The 27693-nt window shown below is 57.1% G+C and overlaps 1 long non-coding RNA gene across 9 annotated transcripts in view; it reads left to right on the top strand.

The window, feature by feature from the left end:
• Positions 1-27693, top strand: part of LOC123600795 — a 49960-nt gene that overhangs the window by 14895 nt on the left and 7372 nt on the right. For 2 of the 9 annotated variants that reach the window (XR_006713805.1, XR_006713804.1), the window contains exons 1-5: positions 16914-19152; positions 21603-21878; positions 23029-23199; positions 23672-23744; positions 26597-26748. This is a non-coding gene — a long non-coding RNA (uncharacterized LOC123600795). Of the gene's footprint in view, positions 1-13997; positions 14894-16913; positions 19153-21602; positions 21879-23028; positions 23200-23671; positions 23745-26596; positions 26753-27693 lie in introns of those variants that run through there. The other 7 variants (XR_006713807.1, XR_006713810.1, XR_006713809.1 and 4 more) reach the window with 7 other exon arrangements.

Genomic DNA, 27693 nt, shown 5'->3' on the forward strand with positions numbered 1-27693 from the left:
CAAGTGTGCGGTGAATGTGACAGTCTTGCCCAAAGGCTCTTCCTGGTAGGGTTGCAACAGGGACACGGCCCCTCTGTCTCCTCCTCCACCTTCAGCTCTTAGGCAGGATGGTCTGACTCAAGCTTGCTTCAGGAATGGGGTTTACCATGAGGATGCAAGGGTGCCTTATGGGGACCCCCCCCCCGCCCGTGCCAAGAAGAACATCGGGCCTCGGGAGAGCTGAGCGGCACCCAGAACCCTGCGAACTGCCCCTCCCACCTGTTTCCCCGCTTTGATGCCACGCTGGGTCGCATCCCTGCTGCCCTCCAAGCTCCATTTTCCTGCCTTACTCTGCAGATCAGCTTTCTTCGCTTGCTCATCAACACAGGGTCCTAAAATAGCTGCTCCCGCCCCAGCCTGCCTGGACCCCGTGACCTCCAGCTCCCAGCCGGCCCCACCTGACTCCCAGGCTCTGGACACCTTGGTGCCAAAAATCTTAAGAGAGAGGATCTGATTGGCTGTTGGTCAGCCAATGACTTCTCTCCTGCTGGGTCAGGTGTCCACTTGTGATCCAATTGCATGAGGCCAGCAGGCAGGGGGTAGGCGGTACTGGATGCTGCCTTCCCAGGATGGTGAGTGTGCAGGTATGTTGAGAAGGGGTAGCTGGGCAAGCCAGCCTTCACCTCTACAGTTTGAGTTTTGCCCCGAGGCCAGCTGTTCTCCAGGAGAAGGCAGTTTTCCTTTCCAAACCCATGACCATTGTTAAGGGTGTGCCCAGACATTTTCTCCAAGCCCTGCGGGAAGGAAGGAGGGCTCCTTCCCCTCCGCTGTAGGGGGGGGGGATGCAGCACCCCATTCTCTCCTTTCTGCATGCGCTTAGGCTTGAGTGTAGGCAGCCTCCACCACACCCTGGCAGGTCGCTCCTTCCTCCAACTCAGCTACTGCCCCAAAGCATCTGGTCCCCTTGGTTCATAGTAGCCCAAGCCCTTGCGGGATGAGGGCAGGAGTCAGGGACTCTGGCTGGGGTGAGGGGGACTCTCTGGTGCCGCGGCAGGGGCCTCTCACATGCTGGTCCTGACCCCGTAGGTTGTCTCCCGAGTCTGTTCTGAGCACGCTCTGCCAGTCTGAGGGTGTTTAATCCCTCGTGGTGGCTTCAGATAGAGCCACGGATTCTTTAAAAGGTGGAGTCTAACTCTCCTTCCTTGAGCAACTTACAGGTTTGTTCCTGATAAATAGACTAAGACAGCAGTGACAGAATGTGAGTCCTAAGACTCGGTCAAAAAAATGTGACTTTCTCCTGGCTCTCCGGGGCCAGCTGCCATGCCATGAAGATACTCAAGCAGTGTAGGAAGCCTGCATGGGGAGGAACTGAGGCCTCCTGCCCATGGCACATGAGCGAGCCACCTTGCAGGTGGGTCTTCTGGCCCCAGTCGAGCCTTCAGGTGGCCTCACCCCTTGACTGTAGCCGCACGTGGGAACTGGAGTCAGAGTCACCCCACCAAGCTTCTCTCAAATTCCTAACCCACACAAACTGTGACATAATATTTCTGTGTTTAAAACACTGAGGTTGGGGATTATTTGTTACACGGCAACGGATAACTAATGCACCCCTGCGTTGGTCTTCCTCGGGTATTTGACATTTTGCAGGAAGAACTTTAATTCATGTTCCCGTTTCTGCTATGGGAAGAACCAATGCCCAAGGTCATTCTTGGGTCTCCCCGCCATTCATCTGCTGTCACCCGAGAGGCTGGGATTGGGGCCTCATGTTACCATCTTGCCTCCAGTGGGTGTTATCTTCCTCCTGTCTACTCCCAGGAGCCCGTCTCCCAAACTTCCTTGGGGGAAAATTCTTTGCCTCAAGTCCAGTACCAGCTTTGGCCTCACCCCCAGCTCCCAGGCTTGTGCGTTGTGTGACGACCGTCAGCCGTGTCCACCCAGACCCTGTCCTTCGGTTGAAAGAAATGGGCCTCAGCTCTTGAAGCCCCCACAAAGTCTTCGAAGTTTCTTGGGCTGCCAGGCCACACGGTGGACCCAGTAGATCCCATGAGGCAGGGATTTGCCTGGCAAAGCAGAAGTCCAGTGGTGGGGGCGGGGAATTCAGGCTCGAAGTCTGGAGGTTTTAATTCTGGCTTTGCATACTCGTGAAGTCTTGTGGGATTGGCACAGCTTTCTTTTACCCTTTTGGGGTGCTGTCATCGCGTCTGTAAAACGGGGCTAAAAGAATTTTTCCTGTATACTTAAGTGATTGTTATAAGGATGACAGGAGATCATAAATGCGGGAGGCTTTCGTACACAATAAAACCCTTTACCAAAGTGAAGACTAAAACGTGAGGAGTAACGACAAACTGATCGAATGTAAGGTTTATCCATCATACGAGCTCGCATTTTTTGGGTACTTACCTTATTTAATCCCGAGGTTGGTATTCCTGTCGCCATTTTGGGATCAGGAAAGCGAGGCGCAGCGAGTGGACCCCACTGGCCAGAAATCCACTCGTCCGCTATCTGCTGACAGTCCTCACGCCTGGGCCCCGACGTGACTACGCACTGAAGCACCCAGAGAACTGGTGAGACCCACAAATAGCCCTGGCTCTGGCCCCTGATTTCCTCTCACTGCCTCGTTCATCTATCTGCCCAGCTGCCCCTCGAAGGCCCTGGCAGCTCAGAAGGTCAAGATCCCGACTGCTTTCTCTAGGACATGACCCAGCCGAATGTGCTTGTTCTTGGGTGTATACTAGGGGGATGGGTGTATACTCTACTTGGGCAGGGGATACTGGTAGCAAACTGACTCAGATCCTCTCAGGAACAATGAACTGCTGCCTGTGTGAAGGAGAAAAGGTTACAGAACCACAGGGGGAGGTTTGATCAGTGAGAAGTTAAAAGCTAGATTCGCTACAGATAAACTCTGGGTGACGACCCCGGAGGGAGGTCCGCGTCCATTAGCGCTGGTGGCCCTGCAAAGCCTTCACCATGTTTCCATTAGGCTGAAAGCCCGCCCCCCCCTCTTTCCACCGCCCTGGGTTTCTTGTTTAGGCCGTGCTCCCTCTGAGGGCTCCAGGGGTGTGGACAGGGGAAGTACTTCAGTGAGTCAGGCCACGCCGTCCAGCGTCAAGAGAACACGCTGCCTCAGTTAGCCCCTTACGTTCACGTCCCGCCAGTAAAGGAGCCCTCCCCCAGGAGATCCTGTGTTCACTCTCTCTCCCCTGTGTAAGCCTGACTTCTACACGCATGAGAAAGGATTTCTGAGAATTTCTCCCAGGCGTGCTTTACTCACGACCACAGTGCCCCCATCTCCGGCCTCGCCCTAGTGCTTTGTCTGCGGTCAGTGAGCCCATGTTCTTTTGGCCTTTTGAAAAGGAAGGCTTCTTTGCTTCTGCGCTGTCCTTCTGGGTGAAAACCACGCTTCTCTCCTGGCCTCAGAGGCTGCACACGGCCTCTGGGATGGGGTAACAACAGCCACTGTTGGGGAGCTTGGGGATGAGTGGCAAAGACGGGGGGCGGGGAGAGCATCATGTCTTTTCTCTGAGCCTGAGAAATCTCTCTTGCTGCTGCTCGTGGGCCAAAGCACAATGTTTTCCCTGGCTCTGGGAGTACCTAATTGCCACCCCTGCTCGCTGGGGCTGGAGCATTTGTCCCCACACAAAGGAAAGGTCAAGAAGCTGCTGAATTGCATTTTCCTCTCTCCTTGCCATGTGTCTCTGAAAATGAGTCATTCTCTTTCCTCTCCTGCCTTCCCGCCTCCCTCCCTCCCTCCCTCCCTCCCCCACCAGTCAGTCATTGGATCTGGGGTGGAATCACTGCCCAGCCTGGCTGCCTGGGCCTCTCTGTCAGGGCTGGGCTCCTCGGTTCCTCAGCAGGGCATGGGAGCCCCGTCCTAGGCCCGGGGGCCTTGGAGCTCAGCCTCCTTTATTTAATCTTCTGAAGTATCTGTTGAGCAACTTCTACGGGCCAGGTACTGTACCAGGCACACAGGAGAGATGAAGGGCGTGATTCCTGTACTCATAGGCCTACAGTTGAGTAGAGGAGAGGAATGTTAAACACGAAATCGTGCAACATACACATAATCATATGTAATTAACACCGATATGGGTATTGAGGGAAAAAGTACAGAAGGCTTTGAGAGGGCGGGAGGAGAACCACATATAGATGAGGTAGGGAAGCCTCCCTGAGGAATGAAAGCGGAGATAGCGCTTGAAGAACAGAGCGGGGAAAGCATTTCAGCACATACAAAGGTCCTGTGGTCCAAAGAAGCTTGGTACTGTAAGGCAATAGTAAGAAAGAGTGAGGTTGACATATAGTAAGCACAAGTAAAGGGAGGGGAAAAGACTGAAAAGAAGGGAGGGACCAGAGCATGTAGGGCCTTGAAGATCAGGCTAAGAAGCTCAAAATGTATCCTAAGGGCCAGTGTGGCACTTTCTTGTGATGTTAACTCCGTACTTACTAGGAATACTTACGTACGGTATTTCTAGCGGCTTTACTCATAATAGCCCCCAAACTGGAAACAACCCAAACATCCATTATCTGGCGTTTGGATCAACAAACAGCGGTACGTCTTTGTAATAGTAAACTATAGAACCGTGAAAAAGAACCAACTACTGAGAGATGCACGCATGGTATATGTAGCAATGGGGGTGAATTCTAAAACCGCTATTTTGAGTGAAAGAAGCCAGAAACCAAAGAGTACATAGCATGACTCCACTTGGTGAAATTCTAGAAAAGGCAAAACTAATTTGCAGTGATTGAAATCAGATCAGTGATTGCCTGGGTGGGAGATGGGGGTGTAGGGCGTTGACTGGGTGGGGGGCACGAGGGAACTTTCTGGGATGATGGAAGTAGAAAGGGCTGATGGTTACACAGGTGTCTATATTTGTCAACATTCGTTATCTAGACACTTACAAGGGACACATTTGGTTTTACGTAAGTTGTATCAATAAAGTCGATTTTCGAAAAGAGCGCTTTGAAACGAGTATGGTTTCTGTTACCCAGATAAAGGAACACAACACTTGCACAAACAAAACAAGACAAAAACGGGTTATGACGATTAGATCTGAGTGTTTCTTAAAGCCCTCTGGCTTCTGGAAGGAGACAGAACCGGAAGGGAGCAGGTGAGGAGGTAGGGAATTACTGCCTGGGTTCAGGCGAGTCAGGATGTCGGTGCTGGGGGGTGGGGGGGAGCAGCAGGAGACACATTGGGACGTGGTGCTTCCTCGGCAAGGTCGGCGGGCTGTGTTGGCTGTCAGCTGGGCCTGGCCCTGGGGCAGAGATGCTGTCTAGGGTGAGAGGACCCGCCTGGCTGGCTCACAGACGCTCAGGTCCTGAGTTTTTTCCTGCTGTCACGCTCACGAACTCACATTTGGACTCACGCTCATTGACCCAAGCCCCATGCACACCCCAGGCCACGCACTCCAGAGCTTTGCATCCTGGAGGACCGGGTTTGAATCTCGCTTCCCTCAACTTGTCAGCTGTGTGATCTCAGCCCTGCGGCGGCCCCTCTGGGCCTCGTTTTCCTCATCTGTAATGTGGCAACGACAGCAAACGCGGCTGCTTTCGAGGTGGCTGTGGAGACCTGGCCAGATGAAGGACAGAAGGCGGTCTGGGCCGTTCCTGCGTGTCCTAAATGCCCTGCAATGATGATTCGTATTTCGCATTCACGCCTACTTCCGTTCACACTCCAAATTTAGCAGAAGGCGCGGCAGGAAAGGGAAATTCATTTCTCCGTGGAATCGTTCACTAGTCCCCGGCACCCCCTTCCTGTCCTGGGGTCCCTGCATCTGCTGCAGCTTTCAGACAGCTTTCCTGGATCTGCCCAAGCGTCTAAGCTCACCTTGCTCGAGTGGGCTCGGCCTATCCTCCCTCCTGAGCCTGGGCAGGCGGGCGGGCCTGGCGGTGCAGAGTATGGCCTCCACCCCCTGGGGCCTGGCTCCCCCTCAGCCCATCCTGCCGCCTCACACCTGGTCCCCAGGAGCCAGGCCTGCTCCCAGCCCTCCTGGGAGGCTGAGGTAATTGGCTCAATTAATCAGTTCAATTAGCACCTTCCGGGTGAGCAGATCAGCTCAAGTCCCACCCAGCCTCTATCCAGTGGGCTCATCTGTGCCAGCCCTGAGCTAGGGACGATGGCGGTGGCCAAGGGGGCCTGGATGTCTCGTGCTTCCTTGGAGAGGCCCTGGGGCGAGGAGGGAGGAGTGCAGGGCTGGGGAGAGGGAGGAAGACAGAGAATGCTCCAGCTTTCATCCCTGTTGCAAACTCCATCCGTTTGCTAAGGAACAACACAACAGGGTCTTGAATGAGATGATCGTAGTGGGTCTGAATGAGTGGCCCCCAAAAGATATGTCCATGTCCTAATCACCAGAATCTATGATTGTGCCCTGATTTGGGAGAAGAGTCTTTGCAGGTGTGACTAAGGTAGAGGCTCTCGAGGTGAAATCATCCTGGGTTATCTGGGAGGGCCCTAAATCCAATGCAAGGGTCCTTATCAGAGACACACGAAGGGCAGAGGTGGAGAAGGCCTGGTCAAGGCAGAGGCAGGGATTGGAGTCACGCAGCCCCAAGCCAAGGAAAGCCCGGAGCCACAGAAGCAGGAAGAGGCCAGAAAGGATTCTCTTCCAGAGCCTTAGGAGACAGCATGGGTCTGCTGACACCTTGATTTTGGACTTTTGGCCTCAAACACCTTGAGAAAACACATTTCTGTTGTAAGCCACCTCATCTGTGGCAATTTGTGGTGGGTAGACAGCTAATGAAGTCATTTTTTTTTTTATAAGAGTTCCAATACAAAAAAAAAAAAAATAATAATAAGAAATCAAAGTGGCCTGTCCCAACAGATCCCAAGGGGTGAGTCCGTCACCGAAGGGAGGCAGTGGCAGAGGTGGGACCAGAATCCGCCCCCCCCCCCCCAAAGCTGCTGCGCCCAGTACTGATATTGTCAAAAGTCCCCTCTGTGGTCTGGCTGGGGGATCTTTATTCATTTCCCTCCAGGGGGGGCCAACTTATCATTCTCTTCTTCTTCTTCTTCTTTTTTTTTTTTTCTTACTGTTTATTTGAGAGAGAGAGAGACAATGTGAGCAGGGGAAGGGCAGAGAAAGGGGGGGCAGAGGATCCAAAGCAGGCTCTGCATTGACAGCAGAGAGCCTGATGTGGGGCTCGAACTCAGCAGCTATGAGATCATGACCTGAGCCGAAGTCGGATGCTCAACCAACGGAGCCACCCAGGCGCCCCCAACTTATCATTTTCTTTAAAAAAATTTTTTTAATGTTTTATTTTTTATTTTTGAGAGAGAGAGAGAGAGAGAGAGAGAGCATGAGTGGGGGAGGGACAGAGAGAGAGGGAGACACAGAATCCGAAGTGGGTTCCAGGATCCAAGCTGTCAGCACAGAGCCTGATGCAGGGCTCGAACTCACAAACTGTGAGATCATGACCTGAGCTGAAGTTAGATGCTCAGCCAACCGAGCCACCCAGGTGCCCCCCAACTTATCATTTTCTAAGTGTGCCTGGCTGGTGAAGAGGCTGGGAGGCCCTCCTTGGAGTCCTGACTGGACCAGTGCTGTAACTGGGCCCAGGCCCCAGGGCATAGGTCCTCCCTCTGGTGTCCCGCATCCTTCTGGGGCCATTGGAGATGGGCCAGGGCTGGGAGAGAAACTCAGAGCCTTGGGGGGATTAGGGGGTGGGTAGAAAGAAGGGGTGGGATAGAAGACCACCTCTCTTCTGGTGGTCTTCTCAGAGACGTTTAGGGTCTTTCCCGACTCCACATACGGAGCAAGTACCCTAGAGACCTTGTTCTTTGCATTGTGGCACACGGCTTCCTGCTCAATAACGTGTGCAGGATAGGGTGTGGGGGTAGGGGGAAGCTGGAGGGGGGCAGACTGGTGGCTAGAAAGTCCCAGACCCAGGTGGAAGCTGCCGGGATCTCTGGTCAGCACCGGGCACTGAGCGCTACCCACCCTCCCCGTGAAAAGGGGCTCAGAGAAAGGGGGAGCCAGGGTCCGCGCCCGGGGCGAGGGGGGAGACAGGGCACATAAGGGGAGAGACGGGGGACAGGAGGCACTTCGGGGCGCCTCACCTGGGAAGCCTTTGCTGGCTGCAGCAGCCCTGGGGGCCCCTCCATTCGCCACAGTCACACGAGATGAACCCAGAATGGCCACAGTGGCTTCTGCTTGGCAAAACCTCCTCTTCCTTCTGAGCAGGGTGCCCTGGACAGGAAGTCAGCAGACACTGATTCTGGTCACCCCTCTCTCTGGTCTCAGTTTTCCCACCCACGAAGCCCAGATGACTTCTCAGCCCCCCTAGTTCATGACAGACACATCAGAGTACACATCGGCTGGGCTGTCCAAAGGTGCAGGCCTTGGTTCCCGACTCTCCCCACTCCGTGGCGCCATCTTTCCTTTTCCAGAAGAGGGGCCCAGGACCCCCGACTTGCTGAAAGGCTATGACTGGGCAGGGGTGAAGCCGGCAGTGGGGAGATGCAGGGGGGAAGCACACAGCTCCTGGGCGAGAGCCAATGTTGGAGGGGCCTGCAGTAACACGGGCCCAGGAGACACCTGGGACACCCACGGGAACGGTCCAGATGTGTCTCTTCTCTCCCAGACGTGTCCTCCACCCTCAGATTGATGGCCCTTCCCAAACTCCAGAGATCCGTTCAAGCCTCGGGATCCAGAAGCAGCGCCGTGAGGATTTCTGGCTCCTTCTTCTTTTTCTTTTTCTTGGGGGTGGTAGTGTGGGGGCTGCTTCGGGTGAGTTATTTTTCATCTCCTGTGTCCCCAGGGCTCCGGTGCCCGGGTGCCTGTGGGATATTTATGGCTCCCTTGGTTGCAGAGGGGGTCAGGTTGAGCTCACGGGCACCGGGGAGCGGGGGACGGGAGGGGTCCCCGCACAGAGCCTCGTTTCCTGACTGACTGACTGACTGATAGGAGCGATAGCATCTCTCCCAGCCCTCCCCGGGGGCCTGCTTACAGAGGAGTTCAGCCGGAGTCATCTCCGCCGTCAGACGCACCTCTCTGTCCTGTGGAGATAAACTCATCACTCTCAAAGGCAGGCCGGGAGGGCTGTCGAGGCAGGCGTGCTGAGCCTGTGCGGCCGCACACGCGTGTGCCCGCTTCTTGGCCCTGCTCCCATGCTTGGTGACTGGAGGGGTGGAGGCCTTGCCGGGAGGACTTTCTTCTCCTCTGCCCTTCACAAAAGGCCGGCAGGATGGCTGGTGGGGGAGCTCCCCACTGCCTGAGGGTGCATGAGTGTGTTGCGGGGGGGGGGAAGTAGGAAGATGGGGTAAAGGCCATCACTGTAGAAAGGCAGAGAGAAGTGGGGACCAGCTCAGCTCTGTGTGGGGCCACTGGTCTACCCCACTGGCCTTCTCCGCCTCCCCAGCTGAAGGTCTCAGCCTGTCCTCAGGACGGAGAGATGACCTTTCGGGGGTTCTCCTTCCCCAAACTGCAGACGGAACCAGTAATGTGTAGGATAGCAGTTCTCAGCTTTTTGGGGGGTCACAGACCCTTTGAAAATCTGAAGCAGACCCTCTCCCTCTCCAAAGGTACACGTGTGCGTGCCTGGACGTGAGCGTGTGTGCACATGCGTAGACTCCTGCCTACTGTTTGTGGGAATTCACAGAGCCCCCTCTCCCAGCGCCCTGCCAAATGTCCCACGGGCCACATGGCATGCATTTGTGGGGTGAGGGGCTGCCAGGGACCTGCCGGAGCCATTTGCTGTGTGCTGTGCACGAGCAGGGGCTCTCTGTGGAAGCTGGAACAAACTGGCACGGAGACTGTCACTGTCCTAGGCATGTCCCAAATCTTGGCAAGACAGAGCCCACCCGGGCTTCTCCTGTCCTGCCCTGAGTTAGCAGATGACATTGCCTGGATGGACTGGATATTTAGGGGGAAAAAAAACCTCTCCTGATTTCTTGAGCTAGAATCTGCATCATCTCCTGAATCCTTTACAAAGGGACAGTAATGAAAATGACCGGGACCGAATGCCATGATCTCATTTAATTCTTACAACATGTCCTGAGGTAGCTCCTACAGTGTCCCATAGACAGAAGAGGCTGGAGGGACGGGCCCCAGACCTTATGGCTAGTTGTCAGGCAGAAGAGACCCAGGCTGTCTACCCTCTGTGCCCTTAATCACACACCGTCCCGGGAGCCTGTGTGTGGACGCCAGGGAATGACTGAGGCCACACTTGGTCACCCCACAAAGTAGCGCCCTCACACTGATGCTGACACGTCAGCAGAATCACGGCATCAGACTGAAGCCACATCCTAAGGACAGAAGGCAGAGCACTCTGTGTGTGTGTGTGTGTGTGTGTGTGTGCACATGTGGGAAGGGACTGGACTGAGGACACACACATGTGTGGGTACTCTGGCTTCCAAGTTCATAGGGGTTCCCTCCCTTGGGGCCCTCAAGGACATATGTGTGGACAGCAGTCGGAGCCCCCTGCTTGGTCCTGTCCAGACCCTGCCAGCCCTCCGACAGCCAGAGTCTGCATGTCCCCCACTGGGACAGTATGGGGGACAGCACATGGAGCTCTGGATTGCAGGCCACTGTCCCAACATCTGCCCACCTCCCCCCCTGGGCACCCTCGATCCCCAGCAGGGCCCACCCCTGTTCCCTGGGCAGCGACCAGCTTCCCACTTTACCATGTAAAGGCTTCCTCCCCCTCCTCATGAAGGCATGGAGCTGCGTGTGTGTGTGTGTGTGTGTGTAAAGGGGAGAGGGAGATCAGAAGGGTTTGAGAGCTGCTCAGTGTGGGGACACACCAGGAGAAAAGATCTGTGGATGCATGTGGTGGCCGGTGTGGGGGCTGGGGTGGCTCCCCTCTGTTTTCCCTGTCCCTTTCCCTGGTCTGGACTGGGTGCCCATGGGAGCCCTGCTTGGCCGCACGCGTGGAGGTCAGCCTGGCCCTGAGAAGCTAACTCTCACAGCCCCAGCCACTGGACAGCGCTTCAAGCCCCGCCCAGTGGTCCTAAATGCACCGATGCCCCATCCTCCTGCCTGGTGGCATGGACTGATGCTCCATAACCTGCCTGGATGCATCTGTAGCAGACTGAGGGGGCAGGAGGCCTGCACGGAGCTGAGTGAAATCCCACAGGCCACAGCCAGGGACGGCCTTTCTCGCGGAGGTTCCAGGGCCTCGGAACCAGGAGCAAGAGTGGTGGGTCTCCTTCGTCCCAGGCCCCCTGGGTCTGCGCTGGAGGCTGGGGCTGGGATGGCTTCCCAGCTCAGTGGGTGGCTAGGAGTTACTCATCTTCATAACCGAGAGCAAACAGCAGCGGCTCAGCAGGGAGGGTGGAAGGGGCCTGGCCCACCCGGAGCTTGTGTTGCCAAATTTGTTTGTGTTTATTTTGGTTCCTCTGCACAACGTGGAAACAAATGTGCGTGATACCGCTGCTGTTCCGTCTCTGCTTTTCATGGGGTGGTGACAAGCCGGGGGTGGGGGTGGGGTGGCTTGGCTCAGGCCTGCCCTTCCCTCCAGGAAGAGACCCCCTTTCTCCTGCCCTGGGGCCAGTTCTTCAAGGGAAGTTGGGGGGGGGGGTGGTGCTGGAGTGCAGGGCTGAGAGGTGGGCAGGGGGAGAGAAGCCACGCAGTGGCTGGCACCAGGAGTTGGGAGACCTGGGTCTCCCGTTGCCTTGGCCATGATCATGGGTAACAGGGCTGGCGTTTAATGGGCACGTACTAATTACCTACGCTCTTTCACTTCAAAGATACCCTTACTATCAAAAATACCTACTCTAAAATGATAATCATGTACTACCATGGGAGTGCTAATTATCACTACAATGGCAATCATATTACAATATATAACTGTATCAAATTAATGTGCTGTACAACTTAAATCTATCTAATGTTGTATGTCAAATATATTTCAATTTAAAAAAAAACCCCTACTCTCTCCTTCCTGGCACTGGGAGTACCGTAGGAACAGAAAAGGAAACATCCTCGTCCCCACGGAGTGTACCTTCTGTTAGCTCTACGACATACATATTCTTTCCTCATTTTGCAGATAAGGAACCTGAGGTTCAGAAAAGATAAGTGCTTTCTTTGCCTGAGATCCCTTCACTTGCTCAGCAGGCCCTGTATCCTCCGTGGCCTCAGTTTCCTCCTCTGTAAAGATGAGGCGTCAGAGTGGAGGCCCTCCAAGGCCTTCCATCCCTGATGGTCTAGGCCAAGGGCATGGGATTTGGAGGGAGAACTTCCCTGGGGTACACACGCATGCCCGGCGCTTGCAGGGAAACTGAGGAAAGGCTTGGCCTGATTCGAAGTGGGTGGACGAGAGGCCGTAGGGAGAGGGCAGCAGTGTTTTGGGTCTGGGACGCTGCTTAGCGGCTTGCCCTCTGGGTGGGGGGGAGTGGGGGTCAGGCTCTGTGGCTCCGAAAAGGTTCTCTCATCCTCGGGTTAACAACAAAATGCTCCAGGAAGAGAAGTGCTGTGTGCATTCGGTCGTCTATATCAAATCCTGCAGACTATCTGACCGTTCAGCCGTGAGGGTCCAGGCCCCAAATTTACGGTGCTAGACCCAGAGAGATGAGCAATTTTCAGGACGTTCCCTGATGGGGCCGCTCGGCTTCCTCCTCCCAGCCCCGGCCTCCAGCCTGCAGTCCAATTGCCAGGGCATCTTTGACCTGAATTGACCTGACATGAAGGAAAGGGCAGTGGGGGAGACACCTTGCTTGGAACCTGCAAGGCAATGAGTGTGTACGAGTTCCAGGTGCCCTGAGAACACGCAGGGAGGGCTGTGTCCACCAGGGCCCCGCCGCTGAGCCGCCGTGAGGGGACCCCGAGGGCTTGGGGGGCGCTGGCTACAGTGGCCCTCGGAGGCTGTGAAGGTCCAGGAGGGCAGACAGAGCTCCTGTCTGAGGAAGAGAAAGCTGGGAGCTGGTGGGAGGTGTGTGAGTTGGCGGGAGGCCCTGGAAGGTGAAGCCTTCGCCGATGTGCTCCTCAGGATCAGAGCAGTAGTTTGAGGCTATGGTGGCAAAGTCAGGCCGGATAAAGGACTTCCTAACCGAAATGCCTGTCGTGGCTGAACTGGGGGTGCTGCTTTCTCTGGAAGGAAGACTGCCTAACCTCTTGACACCTGCAATGACGAAAGGGCAGCCCGGCCAGGGGCAGAGGGCTGGAATCAATGACCCCTTCCCTGCCCTCCTCCAGGATCCTATCAATCCCCCAAGTCCTAGGACCTTAGCCTGCTTGGTATCAGAAAGGAGCCATGTTGGGGGAGATGCTCCTGTAGTGACGGGGTGCGATGGCCCTTCCTGACCCCCTTCCGTGGAGAGGCGCCCGAAGGGACCTTCTAATACCCCTCCTGCCTCTGCCTCCCCTGCCCTCCCAGGCAGCCCAACCTTATCTCAGCCCCTCTCCTATCCGGCCTTGCATGGGAAAGTTCTTCTTTAGGTCTGCCCTGCAGCCTGTGCTGACTGCTGGGGAGTCCCCTGGTAACAGCCTGCCCCCCACCTGCGGGGACCTGGGGAAATGTATTGCTTGTGGCAGCGTGTCAGTAGGCTCCGCGTGGCGCGGCCGGGCAGGGCTGACAGCGGAAATTGGAAGCTGGCTGCTGTTTGACAGGTATATTATTCCCGCTGCCCTCGATTTATTTGCCAAACAGCATGCAAGAGCCCCAGAAAGCTCCCAGAAAGAGGGAGGGAGTTGAGGCCAGGGAGGCTTTGAAAGGGTGAGGTGGCCTCGGTGTGCCGACGTTGGCACTGTGTGGAGAGGGGAGTGGGGAGCCAGGCCGATGTGGGTGGCGGAGGCCCCCGGGTCTTTGGGCCGTCTGTGGAAACTTCCTCCACGGCCCCAGCAAGAGGGGCTTCCTAAGCATCCTGGGGGATGCTTAGTGGTTTGGGGTCAAAGTCAAATGAGAGCCCATGCCTCACAGGTGGTTTGGGGAGGGGTCCCTGCCTTGCCTGGCACACAGGGGGAAAAAGAGGGCTACGTTGAAGAGGGGGGCCCCTCAGGGGGTGGGTGGGAGGAGCAGGGCTGCCCCGTGTGGTTGTCCGGCTGCCCATCAGCACACAGGCGCCCAGGCCTGGGGGGAGTGGGGTCTGACCTTGAACCCACGCCGAACGAGGCACCCTGCTACAGGGTCATGTCTGCCCGGAGGGGGCACCTTTCCCTAGTTTGCTCAAGGGTGCCCCGGAGGCCCAGTGATAAGTCTATGAAGGGAAGCAGGATGTTTGGAATCAGACAGACTGGGATCCCGGCCCATCTGGGCCACACACAACCCACGTGACCCGGGGAAGGTCCCAGCTCCTTGCGCTCGCGCAACAAATGGTAGGAGTAAGAATGCCACTTCTGGGGGCTGCGGTGAGGAATAAATAAGATAATCCACACGAGTGCTTTGTAAGCTGTGAAACATACCCGCGGTTTTTCAGGGTTTCTAAATGAAGAGAGGGAAAAGGCAGAGGGAGCGATTCCCGCGTGCGTCCCAAACGTGGAGTGGTGAGTCACGGGGACGGGAATGTCTGCAGCGTGTTCGGGGTGGGGTGGATGTCGGAATGTGGGTGTGCCCGTGTGGATGTGCTCTGCACAAGATGCGGAAGCTCAGCCCAGGAGCCCTTGGCTGCCGCCTGCGAGTCTGTGCTCCGCGCCTGCGACCGCGTGCTGGTCTGTTACCCGTGTGCCGGGTAGGGTGTGGGGACGTGTGTGCGTGGCTCTGTGAGAGGCTTTTCCGCAATTCTGACGGAGATCTGCACGGATGCACGGGGTGTGGCTGTGCACGAGGGTTAAGGTGCCGGGGTCGGCGCGCACAGGAGCGTGTGCAACTTGGCGTGTGTACACGCCTCCCCCCCCCCCCCACACCCCGCCCCCGCACAACGTGAAAGGAGCCTTGCGGTGTCTGCCGTACGTCTCCCGCTTCTGAACCCGATGCAAGATTCATGAAGCATCGGTTTCTAGAAAGGAGGAGATGGCGGTGGAGCGGGGATGACATCCCATCCTGAATGGTGAGTCACAGAACAGAGCGGGGCTGGATGTAAGATTCCTCCCTCTCTGGGGGACGCAGATGCCTGTGCGTCTATTTCCCCCCCCGGCTTCTGGTCTGGGGACTTCCCTTCCTTGGCTTGTGATAATGATGATCCCACCCCCCCCTACACACACACCGCCCCCACCACCCAGCACGCTGACTGTGGCCCCAGAGGTTGGCGGGTGCAGGCAGGAAAGCGAGAAGTGCTGGGGTCCTAATTCATGCGAGCCTCCTGTGCCCCATCAGATCCGGCGTCTCTGGAAGAGCGGGCAGCTGATGATCTGGGGACCACAGGTGGTAACTGGGAAGCAGCATCTCTGAGGTGGGCAGTCTCCCGGAAACCCCAGTCAAGTCTCCGTGTTGGTCCAGCTCCTTCTTCTCCAGGGTCACCAGACTGGAAGTGAGACTCCCTGCAGCAGGTTCATTCACACCTGCAATGTGCCCCTTTCACCCCATGAGAGGGAGGGTTCCTGGTCTTCATAGGGCAGCAAGGTTTTCAGGCTTCTTATGCTGGGCCCTGGGTGGAGTGGGACTGGAAAGGCTGCAGAGCACCCATCCTTGCTCTGATGCTGGCACCCAGTTTCTGGTGATGGATATGGCTGTGATGTGGGGTGGGCTGGAAGGGTCCTAAGAGGAGCCCGGCGTGCTGACCCCTGTGGAGGAAGGTGCTGTGGAGGCTGGCAGGGGTGCAGGTGCGTATAGCCGGGAACGAGACAGGGAGTCCAGAGGGGCAGGGACCTGTCATGTCCATTTATGCTTTGTGTACTGGAACTTGGCCCTCTGGGGAAGGAGGAGTGTGGGCAGGGGAAGGCCCTCTGTCCCCCAGTCCAGGCCAGGACATGCTCGTCGCCAACAGCCACATGGCCCTGCTCCTCCTGGGTCCCAGACTCAACTGTTTCCTGTGTCCTCTCCCTTGGGCCCCTGCCCTGCCACCAGGGAAGCACATGTTTGCGCCTCTGACCCTGCCTGTCAGCCTCGCCCCCCTTTCTCTCTGCTTCTCAGCATCCCTACCCCCTTCTTTCTTGCTCCTGGTTCTGCACTTGACCTGCTTTCTCCCGAAATCCCCTTCCCCATCCTTTCTTTGGATGCCCTCGCTCAGAGGGCTGGTAAATACAGAAAGAGCAGGCCGGGCTGGAGAGAGGCAGAGGAGCCTCAAACGCCCTCTGCCCTGCCGTCCCCAGATGGGTGTCACCACCCCAGAGAGGAGGGGCTCCTTTGCGATGTGCTGTTGTGCACACACGTGTGCATATGCTCATGCGCGGGCACACACATGGCTCACACACAGCTCCATGCCTTCATGAGGAGGGGAAGGAGGCCTCTAGGCAGGAAAAGAAAGAAGTCAGAGTGACATTGGTGCTTCATATGTATCAGGGCTTTGAAAAGAGGGTGAGCAAATGAGGGGAAGGGGGCAGGAGGCATGCACGCTGGCCTTGGCTTCTCCGGGCCTTGAGCTTCCCGCCAGACCCCTCTAGTGAGTGTGGCCATCTACCTCCAGGCCTGCCGGCTGCCGCCCGGGACTCATCCGGGCATGTGTCCGAGGAGGTCAGCCCTCGAACTCCTGGGGGCTCCGTGCTGATCCTGTGGCCACCAGCCTGAGGTGAAGTGTTGGGACCCCAGGAGACCCTGCGTGGGACCCTGCCCCAAACCCCAGACTCCTTGGCTGAGGACTCAAGACCCTTCACAGCCAACCCTGCCTTTCTAGTTACCCACCTCCCCGTGCCCTGTGTGGCTTCTCATCAACTCCCTGGCGTAGGATACAGCATTAAAAACCCCAGCAATCGGGCGCCAGCGTGGCTCAGACGGTTAAGCGTCTGACTCTTGGTTTTGGCTCAGGTCACGATCTCACGGTTTCGTGGGTTCAAGGCCTGCATTGGGTTCTGTGTGCTGACCTTGCTAAGCCTGCTTGGGATTCTCTCTCTCCCTATCTCTCTGCCCCTCCCTTGCTCGTGCTCTCTCTAAATAAAGAATAAATAAACATAAAAAAAAAAAAAAAAAAAACCACCCAGCAATACGCACTAACAACAACAACAACAACAACAACACAATAAAAAGAGTTTGGAAGTTGGACCATCAGATTGGTCCCTGGGAGGGCTGCTTGATCTTGCTGTTTCTGGAGGCCCCACCATCTTCTTTGCTTCGGGTAGTCAGCTTTCTGGGTTTTTCCTTTTCCCAGTCTTCTCTCAGCTGTGTCTCTGAAGAGCTCAGATCACCCTGGCCACAGGGATTGGTCCAGAGACGGGGAAGTCAGCCTTAGGACGTTTGTTGGAAATTCTGGAAGGGGTTCTCTTTCCCCTGGCATGGCCAAGCTGATAGAAGTATACCCAGAGATGCTTCGTCTGTGCTCGGGGAGACTCTTCTGGAGAATAAAGCCACACAGGAGAGCAGAGTGCAGTGATGGAGAACACATGTACTCAGTAACCTCAGTAGAGTGCCTGGATACAGCCACGCCTGAAACACTGAAACCATACCTCCTCCCACACAGTTCACTTCCAAGAGCCAGTTCCTTTTTTCTCTTGCTTGCTGAAGCCCGTTTGACTTGGGTTTTTATCTCTCCCAAAGTGAGGGGTTGGCCAGTATGGGGAGGGGACTTAACCTCTCTGAACCCGAGTCTCTTCATCTGTCAAATGATCTCCTTAGGAAACCTGAAAGGACTCGCCCTGAAGGGTGGGGCCCCGCAGGCCCTTCGGCAAGAGCGGGAATGGTCTTGCTACAAAAGCTCTTGCCACGGTTATCTCACCTGGTCCTTTGGAGAACTCTGTGAGGTGCTTAGCGACTGTAACGGTCGTGCTCCACTTGGAGGGGAGGACTCTCGCAGTCAGGGAGGTAGCAGGTACCAGATCGCTTTCGTTTCCTCCTCCCCACCCCCCCCCCAAAAGAAATAAATAAAAACTTAAAAAGAAATCCCCCCCATTGGTGTAGGTGTCAGCCTCCACTGAGTGCAGGGTGGGAGCAGACCCTGGCTAACCGCTGGGGTGCTTGGCCGGTGGTCGTTGGGATAAGGCTGCCTGGGAGGGCGGGCAGCGTTTGCCCTAAGAGCAGGAGAACACTGTGGTTGTGAATCGTCCCGAGAAGAGGAGGGTCCCCGGACAGGTGGAAGCAGGAAGCCCTCCCTTGAACAGGGAAGTGCTCCCCAGGCACCAGGCACAACTTGTAAGAATCAGCAGGAGCCTGGGGGTCTGGGAAGGGTTCCTGGACAGCGGGGGTTGAAGATGGCACACACCTCTTGGAGAACAGCAAAGGCCATCAAAAACTGAGTGTGAACCACGTACTCAGGCCCGGGCTTGGGGTTTCGATCCCGTCGCGCCGGTACGACCAGGTATTGTCCTCCCATCGCTCGGAGGAAGGACCAAGCGCTACGGGGATAACAGCTTTCTCAGATCACGCAGTTAGGACGAACCTGGGTTCGGATTCAAGCCTGGGTCGAAAGTTCGTGACTGTAGCTCAAGTGGAGGCAGAGGGGACCAGAGGGGGGGAGCTTTGTGGTGGTCCCCACTTTGGCAATGAGCCACACCACGCCGTGGGAGTCCAACTCCTGTGACTCGGGCGGTGAGTCTTCCCCGGCTATCCCTGCACCCTTGGGCCCCTGTGTGATTGAGCCATCGGGACCCACGGGCAGGGTCAGATGGGCCGCAGTGACAGGCAGCAGGCCTGGCCTGCAGCCTGAGTATGGGTCAGCCGGAGACCCCAAGGGGAAGGTGAAGCTTGGGCACAGAGTCTGGCACAGCGTCAGCTGGGCACTGGCGTCCGTGTGGCCCGCTTCTCCCACGGCCATTCCGGCACCTGACAGCCCCGGGCCGGGAAGGGAAGGCCCGGAGTGCCTGGGCTCGACGTGGAGCTGGCAGGACCCGACTCTCCATGTTCTCGTCACAGAACTACACCTGGGCTAAGCTTCCAAAGGAGCCACCCGGGCTAGGCCTCCCTCCCCAGGGCTTTGGATGCCGGCACCCTCCCAGCCTCCTGTGCTCGCAGCGCTGGAGAAAGGCAAACGCGTGCCCCCGAGCCAGCTGCATGAAGGCGAAGGGTCTGTCCCTTCGCTCCCAGACCATGTCAAACTACAGAGTTATAAACGAGATGGAAATACATTTCTAAAGTATCTGCTGCTTTAGCTCTTCTGTTCCAGGTTGAGCTGCCCGCTGGTTCCGGAGAAAGGACAAGAAAGCCCAGGGCTGCCCGGAAGCAGAGGCTGAGACTGAGCCTGGGGTCCCGCCTTCCCTCCCTGGGGCCCTGCAAAGACTCCAGGTAGCCTAAGGGAGAGACTCTGGGTCCCAATGGGTGATGTGGCTTTCTGTCTTCTCGGTCAGCAGCTCAGGGCACAACAGATCCATCTGCAGTCATAGCAGCTTTCCAGCCCCAGCACTGTCACCAGTGCTAACTCAAGGCTGGTGCAGGGACGGCCACCAACCCGCTTTCCTTCCCGCCTTCCGCAACTAGAGCTCAACGCAAGGCAGGGAGCAGGTGGGAGCCTGGGACCCAGGGGTCAACCGGCCCAAGGCCTCCTGGGCCACACCCGCTATGCAGGGCCCTCTCCCAGGGGCAGGGGGTGGTCCAGCCATGTAGAGGAACACGAGGGTCGGGGATGCCAGGAAACGGACAAAAGGCCGGTGCGAGGGGCACGTGAAAGGCACAGGCGAACCCCGGGTCCTCCGCGTGGCAGGGACCCCAGAAGCCATCCAGCCTGGCGGTTCCTGACCGCTGCAGCACACAGAACATAGCAGGTGACGCTCCCCTGCTCCTCACACATCCAGCTCCTTCCATGTCACACTCACTCTCTCTCCACCCCACACTGCACAAGCGGGGTGATGCCCTGTGCACACAGAGAGCAGAGCTTCGGCAACCCCCGAGGCCACCCAGCGTGCCGTGGCTCCTGTCCATGCTGGGCTTCCCAATTGGACAGACATCCAATAAATATTGGTTGAATGAAAACCTGCGTGCTTTCCACAATGCAGATGACCAGGCCTCACCCCGGCGCCACTGAATCGGAATCTCAGGAGTGGGAGCCTGGCATTTTAGTAGTCTACAGAGCTTCTGGGTGGTTCCAACGAGGTGCATAGGTGAGAAACCGAGGGGAGAAACGACTTGCCCAGGCCGCTGCGCTCAGCGGTGAGATCAGAAGCCCGGCCTCCGAGGCCGAGTGGTGGGTGATGGGGGTCAGGTGGGCTTGGGCTCCCTGGAGGTAGTGTGCCTGAGCAGGGGTCACAGGTAGTAGGGAAGAGAGGAGGCCCGGTGGAGGGAAGGGGCAGGGGAGCTCTGGAAGGCTGGCGGTGACACTGAGCACATTCATTCCTTTCTGGAGAGAACTTGGAGCCGTGGAGAGAGAGGGAGCGGTCGCCCCGCCGCAAGTCTAAGAAGGCTTCCTTGAAAAGGAACAAGTTGGGCTTCTGTGGCAGTCCAGCCCAGGAGAGGTCACACGGGGGGTGGATTTGGCATGAGAGAAGCAGCAGTCAGCAGACCTAGCCTGGAGTCCGGGTTCTGCCCTCTCCAGCCGCGTCCCCACACCGCGCCTCAGTTTCCCCTGTGACCCCCTGATTGAAAAATAGGGGATAATAGCACCAATTTGCTTGTAGTGAGTGTAAAGGGACAACGAGAACACGGGGGTGAAACCACTTCTCAACGGGGACTTGCCAGACACACAGAAAGCGCTGGGGTCCGGAGTTTCACAGACAAGGGGGCTGAATCCGGTGCTGCCACTTCCTAGCTGTGCCACCGGGAGACAAGTTACTTCAGTGTCGTCATCTGTAAAATGAGGATAATGAACCTCTGCATCACAAGATAAATATGAGTTGTCAGCGAGGGAATGTGTCCCTGGCACATAGCGGCTCAATTAGCGTCTCTGTTCCTTTTGCTGGGGGGAGCGGTGTGGCCTGGCAGAAAAGTGACATTCAGGTCTGGCCCCTCCCCTGCCCAAGGGGTCTGACCTCGCCTCACCTCTGTGAGCCTCAGTTTCTGCACGAAGGGGAAGTGGAGTGTAATCCGAACCTCACCGGAGGACTTTGCAGAGGAGGAGTTTACTGGAGGGGTTCCCTAAACGAGGGGGGACTGCTGTCAGCCAGAACGACCAGATAAAAGCAGCCATGAATAATCAAGGGCCACGGAGCAAAGGGGCCGGGAGAGGAGGGAGGTGATGGGGATCACAGGTGGCCAGCGCCCAGCCCCACCTCGCAGCGCCCAGCGCACCCGGCCTCGCTCCAGCCAGAGAGCAGCTCCGGGCGCGCTCCGGTCTGGCCCGGCCCGAGGCCAGTCTGCCGCCCGCCCTGCCCGGCATTGATGGATGCTGGGGCTGCAACAGCGGGCTGGAGCCAGGATCAATACTCTAATCAACACCACACGGAACCGCCAGCGCTTTTCCCCTCCCCGAACTTGGTGTGTGTGTGTGTGGGGGGGGACGTTGGGGGTTGCTGAGAAGGGGGAGAGATGAACTCCAACGCTGAGAGCTCGCTAGATGAATAATTGAATCAGTGGGAGAGGAGGAGGGTCGGGCAGCCGCACCGGAGCCACCCCGGCTGCAGTTGGGGGCCCGGAGGCGGGGGCCTCGTGGACTGCCCTGGCCAGGGGAAGGGATTTGGGACAAAGGTGCAGGCTCGGGTGGGGGATGGCACGGTCATCTGCTGCTTTGCAGCCCGTCCGCTGCGTGCCCCCACCCCTGGGATACGCCAGCTTATTATCCTCACCCTGTCCCCTTCTCCTTTCAGGCCTCCTGCAGGACCCTGGCTCTGAGGCTCCCACACAGACTCCAGAATGGCCTTTCCTTCCATGTCTGAGTTCCCTTCTGCGTGGGGTCCCAGGTCTTCCTCCACCCCATGGGCCAGAACCTTTTATCTGGGAGCCCAGGGCTCTTTTCCCAGCCTTGCCTTGAGGGAGGCGTCTGAGTCCCGGAAGCTCACCTGCCGTCATAGCTTTTGTCCACTTGCTTCCGAGGCACCACGCCTCGCTCTCCTGAGCGGCCAGTGCCGTGATGAGTGTCGAGGGTGAGTTGAGGCCTTTGCTGTCCCCCTCCAGCCCCTGGTGCCCTGCTCCACTGCCTCTGTGGTCATCCTAGGGCCTGTGCACCCCACTGCCCTCCAGGGAAGAGGTCTGGGCATCTCCCACTCGCCCACCCGCCCCCCACCCCCTACCCGGCGTCGAGAGCCTTGCAGGTGTAACATCGGAGCCCCACGGGAGGCTCACGGGGGAAAGGACTCGGTCCTAGTTTATGGCTCTGCCAGGGTTTAGCTGTGTGACCTTGGAAGAGTCACTTCATCTCATCGAGCCCCACTTCACTCAGCTATACAAGGAGGATAATCGTCTCTGCCCTCCCGGCCCTGTGAGGTTTCTGAGGGGAGAAAATGCAATAATGCTTCCTAATGGCCCAGGAAGGCTCAGCCAGGAAGGGGCAGGACGGGGCTCAGGCCGACGCTGCTGACTCCACACCCCGTGATACCAATCCGCCAAAGCCGGCCGTTTCCTGGTGTGGACACAGTACAGGAGTGCAAGCATCGGATGCATGTGGGTGGACCTTGTGAGCAGTTGGGGGGTCAGGGACGGGACCCCACACCTCATCTTTTGTCATCTGTCACCGGTTCCTGCGTACCAGTCCCAGGGGTCCACGGAGGTCTGTGCTCAGGGTCAGGGCTCTGGGAAAAGGAAATGTGACCCCAAAGCCTGGCTGAACCAGGGAGGGTCTATGGTCGGCAATACTGTCCCTGGCCGGCCCCCTTTATTCCTCTCCCCAAATCACCTAGAATGTCACAGCCAGGAGAGACCTCCGAGACTTTACAGAGGAGATCCCTGAACTGACTCCAAGGCCACTGCTCTTTGCGGGGAGATTAGTGGTTTGCAAACTGGGTTCCTGGGGGACCCCGGGCCTGTGGAGATTGCCCTGGAGGTGCCACGATGGGGGTGGGTAATGGAGGTTGAGTAAAAAGGGCTTTGCCTCCTCTCCTCTAGCTCCATTTGAGAGCCACTCCCCCCTCTTTGATCTGTATGTCACTTCCTTGAAAAACGTATGAAAAACAGTGTGAATATTCTACCTGGCGTCAGACTCCTGTGCTCAGACTGTGCACCCCCGCCGCCCGCTCTGTCCCTCCCCTGCGGACTGCCCTCATCCGTCCCTGTGTGGTTCTGTGCTTTTTTTTCCAGACCATGATCCTCTTCACCTCTGTGTGCCTCTCTAAAATCAAAGCCAGTCCTCCAACCAACCAACCCGGCCTCTGCTAAACAGACCATAGCAGAGCCCTCCCACGTATCGACGTGTATTTCAGCCCGGGGTTTTCTGAAGATGATGCCTCCGTTCGCTTTAAAGGTCTCCGGGTAAGCCAGCCGAGGAGACGCTTCTAGTCAAGGAGGTCTTTCGGGGCTTCTTCCCCCACAGCGAAACCAAATCCCTGCCCTGCTGCCTGGCCGCCCAAGGTGCTCCTCGGGGCACAAAGCTGAGTCTTGCTGCTGAGACCGGGCAGCCAGCGGGAGTGGCAGAGTCTGTGGTGGGGTGGAGGGAAGGAGCACAGGGTCCGGAGCCTTCTAAGCCTGGCTCTGCCCTGATCTGGGGCAAGCACTGTGCTTCCATTCCCTGCTGAGAACTGGGGGTGACGGCCAGAGCATCACCTCCTAGGGTGGGCATGAGAATGCCAGGACAGAATTCACGGGGAGCCCTAGAATGGTGCCGGGCACAGGGTGCCCTTTGACCTTGTGTTTGCTGTTAGGGGTAAGGGTGGGAGCAGAGGCAGACCCAGCCGCCCTGCAGGTGATGCATACCTCTGAAGTCCTTCCATGCCCCACACTCCAGCTCACGTCATCCCCACGATCATCCCAGTGCCACGTCCTTATTTTGCAGATGTTGAAATGGAGGCTCAGAGCAGGTCTGTAAACCTTCCCCCAGGGCCCCGCATTACGAGGGGGCTGACTCCCAACCCATCCACCTCCCCGCATTGCACTTAAACTGCCGAGGGCTGCCCGAGTCTGCCTGTCCCAACGTCACATTCGCACCCAGGGCCCCCTCCAGCGCGCACCGCACTGGCCGCTTCCTGAAACTGTCCTGTCTTCCCAGGCAGCCACGCCCACCCTGTCCCCTCTCCATCTCTCCCCTCCATCCCCTTCTCCCCAGATTTGGTCTGCTGAGCCGCTGCATCCCTCCATCCGTTCTGTTCATCCTCACTTTGGCTCGAGGGCCTGACCTAATTTACGGGTGGCTGGTTAGGGGAGGTTGTGTGTGTGTGTGTGTGTGCACATGTGTGCATTTGCATGCGTACACGCGTGCATATCTGGGGGACTGCAAAACAGAGGGAGCGTCTGGTGGGGGGGTAAAGAGTACCAGGCTGGGGGAGCCGAGCTGGGGAACTTCAGCTGGGCTCTGCAGATTGCTGGCCAAGTATATGACCAGCAATAGGTACTTAATAAATGCCCACCAAAGGGATGCATGTGTCCCCAGCGCAGACTCTGGAGGGCAGTATCCAGAGCAGGGCTGCAGTGAGGCTTTCTCCTCCCAGGGCAAAGTGTCAGTCATCTGTCCGTGGCTGCCCTCTGTGGCCTGGGTGTGTGGGGAGGGACCTCGAGCTCCCCCGTTCATTGTCCAGTGTGTAGATTCCAGCCTGGACGCAGAAGCCCCCTCCCCTTGCCCCTGCCCCTGCCCCCTGCTATGGAAGCCGTGGTGGAAACGAGCAAGCGGGACCTTGGGGACAAGTCCGGCACCGACCGGCGCTTGTCAATGCTAGGGGACCTCGGGCGAGTTGCCTAACCTCTCTGAGCCTCACTTCCCCTTTGGTGAATGGAGGCTCCTCCTCTCTGCTGTGATGGTCTCTGGGAGTTAAGTGGATGCAATGAGACTGCAGGGGATTCTCACGTGAGGACTTTCTCTCGTCTATACAATAGGGATATTTGGCTCTGTGTCACAGGGCCAGTGTGCAGGTTCCTCAAGATGGCTCATGTAGAGCTCTTTGCACACTGCATGGCATGTAGCAGGGGGTCGACAAAAGCAGCTACTTCTAGGAAGTAAGCGGCCAGCTCTCCCCCCAGGCGGGTCAACCCCCAGCTTACTTCTTCCCCTGGCAATGCAATGCAGATGCCGGCGGCCAAGCCCAGGAACTCTCTGGGTGTTCCATCTTCCAGGGTTTTTTTTTTTTTTTTTTGTCCCAGGCAAACCAACCACTGATGAACTTCCTGCCTCTGGGACAAAGTGGTCCCCAGCATGACTGTCTAGAGGTCCTGGTGGGGCTGTGTTCCTGGGCTGGAAGAGGGACTGTATGACCTTTGGCTCTGGGGGTTTAAACTCAGCCCTGGTCTCCACCTGCCCTCTGGCGTGGGCAAGAGGAGGCAGGGTTCTGGGCCCAAGAGGCCTGGTGGGAAACACATAGCTCGCTTGGCTGCTGGTTGGGAAGGGAGGAAAGCTCAGGGAGCAGGGGCTTGGCCCGGGGGAGCCCCATCTTATTCTCGCCCTGGCGGCAAGAGCTGGAGCCCAGGCTGGAGGGCAGGCTGTGGGTCAGGACACCCGAGCTCCGTCCCTGACCTTTCGGGTAATCCGTGGGCACGGTGTGAGGTCAGTCTGGGCATGGGCTTCCCCGCTTGTGGACTGGGGTGCCCCACAGCACTCTTTCCAGCATCATCAAGGGGCTGATAAGATACCGGAGACGGCAGACCCCTCTGTGAACGGCAGGTGCCACCTTGCGTGTCCTCTGGGCAGGCTTCTAGGCCTCTCCTTGCCACCCTCCCTCCTCCATCCTGTCCGGGCAGCAGCCGGTGGCCCATGGGCAGAGCCTCTCCCCAAGCTCCCCGTGGCCTGGCCGTGGCCTCACTAGAGAGCACATTTCTGCTCCATTAGCCGGCCATGAAATGTGTTCAGAGTTTCCTGACGGGCACAGAAGCTGCCACCACATAAAACAGGCAGAAAATGAAATGCTCATCTTCCTCCCGGACCTGGTATTGGCCGGTCAGTTCTGTATGATCAGCCTTCAGACCGTGGGCTGGAAAGACGCAAGATCCCAGCTCTGCTCACCACCCTGAAGAAACAACCTGCTTGTGGCAAAAAAAAAAAAAAAAAAAAAGTTGAAATACAATCACAGTTTAGTTCAAGTTGGATATTAATAGCTTCAGGGGCAGGGCTCAGAAAGAAAGAGGGGAGGGCAAGGAGAAGGGGAGAGGGAGCTGTGAACACCATCAACATCCAATTTCCTTGGAGAATCAGGAACCTGCAAGGCTCTGGTCTGGGGTGGGGGAGGATGGGGTGCCGCTGCCTGGGCACCGTGGGGGCCCCCAGCCTCTGGCCCACCGCCTCACCGGCCCGGACACCTGTCTCCAGCTCCAGCTGCCCCCTTTTCATGCCTCGGTGCGCAGTGCTCTCTGGCCGGTCCATACATGCCCGGGGCTGTGGGCTCTCACATCTGTCGGAGACGGGGCCGGGACCACACCTGTGGGGATGCTGCTGTGACTTACCCATCCCTGGCTGCGTGAGCGTGGGCTGCTGACGGCTCATAGCTGCCCCTTCTGCAGAGATCTGCTCTCTGGGCAGTGGGTTACCTCTAGCGGCTCCTCAGGGCACCCACCAGCTAGCCAATGACGGGCTGACACAGGGAACAATGGGCTGAGTGCCTTGCCAGGAGTGGAGGTAATATTCTTGGCTGATTTATGTTCCAGGGTGACCCATGCAGTGACTTGCCCTGAGACCCTCATGCCCTTCCCTCTGCTGCTTCTCTTACTTTTTTACGTGTTTTGGCTGAAGGGGACTCCCTCAAGAAATCATGAATCCCGAACCCTTGCCTCAGGCTCTGCTGTTGAGAAACCCACGCTTAAGAGCAGCTGGGTGGCCTGGAGCAGGTCATCGGACAATCTGAGCCTCAGCGCCCTCAACCAATCCCTCGGGAGGTGTTGCAGGTAGGTAGGTAACTTTCAAATTCGGTGACATACAACACACACTTATCATCATCCCACAGTTCTTGGGGGCAGAAGCCCGACTGGGGTCTCACGGGGCTAAAATCAAGGTGTCGGTGGGACTGCATTCCTCTCTGGAGGCTCAGGAGAGGGGCTGTTCTGCTTCTGGAGGCCTCTCCATTTCCTTGACTTCGTGGCTCCTACTCCCCATCTTCAAAGCCAGAAGTGGCCAGTGAAGTCTCCCTTGTGCTCTGTCACTCTGAGTCCAACTCTCCTGGCCCCCTCTTTTACCTACAGGGACCCTTGTGATCATGTTGCGCCCACCCAGATAATCCAGGATAATCTCTCCATCTCAAGATCCTTAGCCTAATCATCTCTGCAGAGTCTCTTTTGCCATGGAAGGGAGTATATTCACGGGGAAGAGGAGGGAGACACTTGGGGGGCATTATTCTATGTACTGTATACCCAGTGCATCTCAATCAATATCTCCTCATTTCCTCTCCGTAGGCATGTTATCGCACCCCTATGAGACTATTCCTACATCCTTAATTTAAAGATCATGGTGGGGGTTAATAGGGATCAACGGTGTGTGTGGCGGGGGATTGCAGACGGGCATAGAGAAATAGAGGCTAGTCCTATGGACTTATTTTTTTTTAATTTTTAGAAGTTTATTTATTTATTTTGCAAATGGGGAAAGGGCAGAGAGAGAGGGAGGGAGAGAATCCCAATCAGTTTCTTCGCTGTCAGTGCAGAGCCCACGTCGGGGCTTGAACTCACCAACTGCAAGATCATGACCTGAGCCGAAATCAAGAGTTGGACACTTGACCAGCTGAGCCACTTGACCAGCTGAGTCCAGATGCTCCAGTCCCACGGACTTAGTGATCTCCTGTTATGGTCCCCACTCCAGATTCCGTGCCCTGTGTGTTCTCCTCTGAAGGAAGCCCTTCT

The sequence above is a fragment of the Leopardus geoffroyi genome, chromosome D1 (assembly GCF_018350155.1).
Source record: "Leopardus geoffroyi isolate Oge1 chromosome D1, O.geoffroyi_Oge1_pat1.0, whole genome shotgun sequence".
NCBI classification, from domain to species: Eukaryota; Metazoa; Chordata; class Mammalia; order Carnivora; family Felidae; genus Leopardus; species Leopardus geoffroyi.